The sequence below is a fragment of the Mustela nigripes genome, chromosome X (assembly GCF_022355385.1).
Source record: "Mustela nigripes isolate SB6536 chromosome X, MUSNIG.SB6536, whole genome shotgun sequence".
Taxonomy (NCBI): Eukaryota; Metazoa; Chordata; class Mammalia; order Carnivora; family Mustelidae; genus Mustela; species Mustela nigripes.
In genome coordinates, this window is record NC_081575.1 from 63,998,402 (window position 1) to 64,005,327 (window position 6,926).

Sequence of the window (6,926 nt, forward strand, 5' to 3'; positions counted from 1 at the left end):
AAAAAGAATTTATTTATTTATTTGACATTCAGAGATCACAACAAGTAGGCAGAGAGGCAGGGAGAGAGAGAGATAGAAGCAGGCTCCGTGTCAAGCAGAGAGCCCAATGTGGGGCTCAATCCCAGGACCCTGGGATCATAACCTGAGCCAAAGGCAGAGGCTTTAACCCACTGAGCCACCCAGGTGCCCCTGTCCTAGCTGCTTTCAAGAGCTCCTGTCTACCATTTTGATTCATCATTTTCCCTATCATGTGTCTTGAAGTCTTTCTAGATTCTATGATCTTGGGGGGAGATCGTTCTGCCTCTACTACATGAAAGCTGGTTCCATTCATGAGATTGGGAAAAATTTTCAGGGAGAATTTTTTCAACTATATCTTCTAGTCTTCTTTCTTTCTCCTCCCCCTAAGGGATTCCAATAATTCTGATGTTGGAACTTTTCATGGCATCATTTTTTCCCCCTAATTCTGTTTTCATGGCTTCTAAGCTGTTTGTTCCAGGCTTCCTCCTGATCCTTTTTCCTCTATCAGTTTGTCCTCCAGATCACTAATTCTATCTTCTGTCTCAGCTACCCTAGCTTTTAGAGAACTTAGATTAGATTGAAACTCATTGAAAGCATTGTGAACATCATCCCTGGTGTCTTTCACTTCTCCCCTAATCAATTACATTTGGTCATCCATGGCTTTCTACAACCCAGCTCTTGTCTGAATAACTATTAGCCTGAATTCCCTTTCTGACATATTGTCTATGTCCATATCCATTAGCTTTGTTGTAGAAGGTCCAACCTCTGTATTTTTCTTCTGTTGGGCATTCCTCCTCCTGGTCATTTTTTGAGAGATGGCTGAACAGATGTGTAGCTGAATATATAGACTGTGGTGCAGGCAAGGTGCACCCTGGAATGCTTCTGAGCAATCAAGAGTTTCCACCCAAAAAAAAGAGAGAGAAAAAAAAGAGAGACATAGAGAGAGACAGGGAAAAAAAGAAAGATAAAGTAAAAGAGAAGGCCCAGCCCAAATGGGCCCCAAGGTAAGATTTATGAAGTATACAAACAAAAACAGACAAATAAAAGACCAACAAAAGTAGATGAGAAGAAAAAATAAATATATAAAAGCAGCAAAAAAAAAAAAAAAAAAAAAAGAACCTTGTCAAAAAGAACCCCAAGTATAAGATTTATATACTACCAGGACAAAACCAAATACAGAGAAACACTTGTGGAAGGAAAAGTTGGGAGAGTGGTTATAAATTTTCAGTGTGGGTGAGGAAGGTTATTTTGATTCTTCCTGGATGTATCTTGATATCTTTGTTAAAGGACTCAACTTTCCCAAGATAAAGGGGGATTAAAAACTGGTTCACCTATAGGGGTAGCATTGATTGGGGAAAGGGGATTATCTTGAAGCTTAACTCTATAGGAATATTAAAAAAATAAACTAAACTAAAATTAAATTAAATTAAAAATATTAAAAAATAGAAAAGCAAAAATAAAGTTCAGGCTAAAAGGTTATTTTGGAATTTTATGTACTAGACATCTCACTGTGATGGTAAATATGTTAAAAATTATATGTATATTAAAAAATGAACCAGAATAGTGGGAATGAATTAAAAATAAAAGCTGTATCTATGAAGTAGTGGCGGTTTTCTTGGTTTTTGTTTTTTGTTGTTGTTGTTGTTGTTGTTGTTGTTTTTGCTTTTTGGTTTTTTGGGGGAGAGGCCTGATGCTTGGGTTTTCAGGGAGTCTTGCTGGAATTAAGTCCCCCTGCCACCATCAAGGGGGTGGGCTCTGAGGAAACCGGGTTTTACAGGTTTTTGTTCTCTGGAGGTTTTTTAGTTTTTTTGTTCATTTGTTTTCTCTCCCTTTGGCAACTCTTGATGGTCTTTGGAGGTTTAGAGAAAAGCAAACTACACCCAGACCTCCCTCTCAGAGAGAAGCCTCAGTCTGTTCCCCTCTGGGTGCTCCAGATCACATAAATGTCTCTCTCTGCTGCTGGCAGAGCACGTTCCCAGTCACGGTCTCTGGGGCACAGGAACTCCCACTTTTACCCCAAACCATGATAGCTGCAGCTGTCTGAGCAGCTCCAGACCACCAGAGAGGTCCCAAGCAGTGATTGCACACTGAATTTTTCCCACTGGCCTGAGCTGGGAGTGCTCGATTCTCCGCGGTCCAAGAGAGCACCAGCTGGAGCCTACAGGACCTCTCTCAGGGGTGGGTGTGGACCACAACTCAGACTCTGGTAGCACGGCACGTGTGGAGAGTACAAAAGGTTGTGGTTCTGCCAGCTGGTAAGACTCCCTCACCCTCACGGGAGCCACCACTCAGACACCCTCAGGTGCAGCAGTGGCTCAGGGACCAAGACCTGGCTTCTTTGCCACACTCTGGCTCAGAGCCAGGGTGGATGTCCTGGGTCCAGGCACTTAAGCCCCTGTCCCTATCTGCCTTGATTGCCACAAGTTCCCCCCACAATACTTTGCTCTTTTTGTGTGCTTTCAACCAGACTCCAAGTTAATGCTGGTCCTCAATCACAGGGCACTCTCATATTGGGGTATTACTTTCCAATGGGTCGCTTCTGGTGGCTCCTTCCACCTTTTGTTTATCTTCCGATATCAGTCCGATGTTCCCACTCCGCTTTACCTGCCCACTGATGTCTTCTGCCCCCATAGAGATCTAGAAGTGTATAATTCTAACCTCAGGCTTATTTCATGGGTGATCAGAGCCCTTTGGTAGGTAATCAGTTCACTTTAGGGTACAGGTTGAAACGGTGCCTCCTCCTCCTTCCCCAGCATCTTGTTTCCTCCCCATAGTTTAATTTTTTGCTTGATTTTATCTAGTTTTTGTATGAGCACAATACAGATTAAAATAAAATAAAATAATAAAATAAAACAAAAGATTTTGTGTAGAATTGGTATTAATCTGTCTCAAAATGCTTGATTGAATTCACCAGTGAAGTCTCCTCATCTTGGCATTTTCTTGTAATACAGTTTTTATTTTTTAATTTTGTGTAAATATATTTTATTTGTCAAGAGTAAATGTTAATTTTATTTAGAAATATTCAAGTACAAAACAAGAAAAATTGTATACAACTCAGGGCTGCCAAATGGAAAATATTTAGGGCAATGTGTGATGGCAGGGATTGGCATGGAGCTTCTTGCATTCTTCCAGCATGTAATTCTCAAAGCACCTTGAATTTTTTTATTAACCAGGAAACTCCTTGTAGTGAGGATTTAAATTACAAATTCAATTTACTTAGTAGATATAATAATATCCATTTTCTATTTCTCTTTTAGTTAGTTTGGTAAGTCTTGTTTTTTTAAAAAAAAAACCTGTTTATTTCATGTAAGTTGTGTAATTTATTACTTTGCTCATATTTCTTTATTGTAATTTTAATGTTGATAATGTATATATTATTACTTTTTTCTTTCCTGATATTGGAAATTTGTGTCCTCATCCTTTTCTTACTTGATCAATCTAATTAGAAGTACATAAATTTTATTTATCTTCTAACTTAGCACTTAAAGTAACCCAACTTTTGTTTTTACTTATTTTTCTAATGTTTGTTCCACTTTCATTGATTTCTGCTCCTATATTTATTTCCTTCCTTCTACTACTTTGGGTTTAATTTGCTCTTGTTTTCTTAGTTTATTAAGGGGATATCTTGTGCCATTTCATTATAATATAATTAATAAATAGGTGTCTGTCATTTATGATGTAGTCAATTTTTAATCTCTTGCTTTTGTGCTAGATCTCAGGGTAAGTCGGTTTGTGTGTGAGCCTATTAAGAGTGGGATCTTTGTTTCCATTGTTTTTTGAGTCTCCTGGTATCCCCATTGATTTTCAAAACAAGACATTTTGGGACATTGCTTTTTCAGTGCTGGACCCCTTGGTCAGGGTATCTAGTGTGGGGAATAATCCCTTCACTCCTCGAGGGAGTGTTCCATATTTTGGGGATCCTTTATGCTTATGGGATCACTGAATCCTGGGTGGGATCCTGACTGAGACCATGACGGTAGCTTTCCTACTTTTATAAATGTGTCATTTTTGTCCTTTATTGTGAGAGATTGTTTATTTAGTGTCCAGGTCCTTTTCAGAAGAAAATTATTCCATATGTAGCTGTGAATTTGTTGTTGGGAGGGGTGAGTTTGGGTTCTTTTTACATTGCCATCTTGAGCCCTTTATTAGTATATGGGGATAATTTGTTTTATTTGATCTTCAATTTTTTTCTCTTCACTATGTTTAGGGTTTTCTTTTAATATTTGAAATTTGTTTATAAATTTGTATCACCTGCTAAATGCATCATCTCTTTCATTTCTGGTTTTGCTTCTATTGACTGATGTTTCTTCTGGTTGTGAGCTACATTTTCATGACTTTGAGCTTGTGTAATAAATTTTAATTTGGTCCTGTACACTTACACTTTTGTGTTTTAGAGTGTCTGGATTTTATTGTTTTCCTTTTAAAAATGTTGAGCTTCTTTCTGGTAGTCCAGTTAATTGCTTCACTTTTGCTTTTATGTTCTGTATAAGTTTAGATTGGCCTTTATTCTGGTGATATTTTAGCTACAATACTAAGGCAGAGTCCTTTTGTGGTCCTTCCCAAATTCTCTGAGTGATTAACAAGGGTTCTGTATTCTTAATTGTCTTATCTCAAATATCTTCCTTCCCTGTGTGAACTTTGGGAGATGTTTAAATCAGGATTTTCTGTTTTCCATTTACCCAGCCTCTTAGAATCACTCTATGTATGCATTTCTTAATATTTTGCATAAACTCAAGGGTATCTTTATGGAAATTTCTTGAACTCTTTATGCATGGTTCTTTCTGTAATTTTGACCCACCATTTCCAGCAGCCAGATCTCCAAACTCTGATATTTAACTCGGCCAGTGTCCTGTTTGGGATCACTCTTCTTGCTCCAAGGTACAGAATGCCTGGCCAATTTTAGCATTTATTTCATTTTATTTCCTTTTATTCTTGGATTACAGCCCTGTGCTGCCTATTATCTGATGTCTGAAACCTGGTGTACTATATATTTTCTCAGGTTTTCTATTTATATATGATGGGAGGATAAATCTGGTTTATATTAATTCATCATGACTGGAGATGGAAATTTTCAATATATTGAAATATATTTCAATATATGAAATATATATTTGAATATATATGAATATGAATATATATGAAATATATATATAAAATATATATGAAAATATAGTTTCTCAGGTTTTCTGTTTATGTATGATGGGAGGATAAATCTGGTCCATGTTAATTCATCATGACTGGAGATGGAAAATTTCAATATTATGTTTTTATGATATTGTATTATTATACATAGCTAATTAATTTTTAACACTGTATATTATACCAATATCTGGATATGTATTTTGATTTATTATTTTTTCTTTTATTGTTGAAAATTTAATTTTCAATTTTTAGGAATTAAAAATAAATTTACTTTGAACATTTTAATAAATGTATCCTGGTGTACACATGCAAGAGATTCCTTAAAGCAGTGGTTCTAAAATTGTGATCTCTGGACCCTTGGGGCTCTCCAAGTTCCTTTTAAGATGTTTTTAGGGTTAGAACTATTTTTATAAATACATCACTATATTATTTACATTTTTATGTTGACATTTACGCTGATGTTTTAAAAGCAATAGTGAGTAAAACTGGTGCTATCTTTGCATGAATTAAAACAGGGTCACCATTTGTCTGTTAAAGGGCATCTTGGCTCTTTCCACAGTTTGGCGGTTGTGGTCATTGCTGCTGTGAACATTGGGATACAGATGGCCCTTCTTTTCACTACATCAGTGTCTTTGGGATAAATACCAAGTACTGCAATTGCTGGAACATAGGATAGCTCTATTTGTATCAACATGGACAGAACTGGAGGAGATTATGCTGAATGAAATTAAGTCAAACAGAGAAAGTCAATTATATGGTTTCACTTAATTGTGGAGCATAAGAAATAACATGGCATGTCAGGGACCGCCTCCAGCCGGGAAAATCCCCGCCATTACAAGATGGCACTTGGCTCACTGCCAGCAAAATACGCTGCAAGTAAACAACGAACATTCTGGTGAAGCTCGCCTAAAGGAGGACATAGTCATTGACTGTTTCAAATTTAATAAGCATAGTAACAGGACTCTCATTGGCTCTCCCCATTGCTTGGCCCTTATTGGTCACCCTGCCACATATAAGCTAAGGAAGTTGACGAAATAAATGGATGAAGCATTAACACCATACCAGGCTGATTGTCGTTCTTGCAGGCTGAGGGCGACAAATGGTGCTGAGACCCAGGAATTGTTAACAAGTAGTAAACCTTGCAAGGAGAAAAACCGCAGGTAAGCGGGAAAGGAACCACGATCAAAGTGGTGGGAATCTTGTACAAGACCGCAACAAGAAGCGGGGCGGCCATAGAGCCAGGATTTTACAAGACCACAACAAGAAGAGGGGCGGCCATAGAGCCGGGATTTTCTTTTTGCTTGTGAAATTAACCTAAGCGGCCAGATGGGTTCTGAATTATCAAAATCTAGATTGGAGGGTTCTTTAAAGGACCTTCTCAAAGCCAACGGTGCACCTCTGAAATAAAAAACTGCCAGAGCATTTCTACAGTGGAAACCGTTGCACCTTGGTTTTTGGATGAGGGTTTGTTAAATATTCCGCAATGGGACCATTTAGGAGAGGATCTTAAGAAAAGAGATAAAAGCAAACCATTGCCGCCCGGAACATTAGCTATATGGACTCTGGTCAGAGGATGCCTTGGGGGACATAAGCCGAGATGTGAGTCAGCTATTCAGGAGGGAGCTGAGGCCCTTGAGGAAGTTAAAGAGGAACGGTCATTTCATGCTTCAGAAAGAAACAGTTCTAGCGAAAAGGAAGAGGAAATGTCAGGGGAGGAGTTAGAGCAAAAGGTGGGGCAGAAACCTGAGCCCTTACAATCTTTGCCC

The 6,926-nt window shown here is 38.1% G+C and overlaps 1 long non-coding RNA gene across 2 annotated transcripts in view; it reads left to right on the forward strand.

The window, feature by feature from the left end:
- The window catches only part of LOC132007457 (uncharacterized), a 114,073-nt gene extending 107,837 nt beyond the window's left edge, over nucleotides 1–6,236 (forward strand). For both annotated transcript variants that reach the window (XR_009401361.1, XR_009401362.1), the window contains exon 8: nucleotides 5,720–6,236. This is a non-coding gene — a long non-coding RNA (uncharacterized LOC132007457). The remainder of the gene's footprint in view (nucleotides 1–5,719) is intronic.
- Nucleotides 6,237–6,926: the final 690 nt, after the last annotated feature.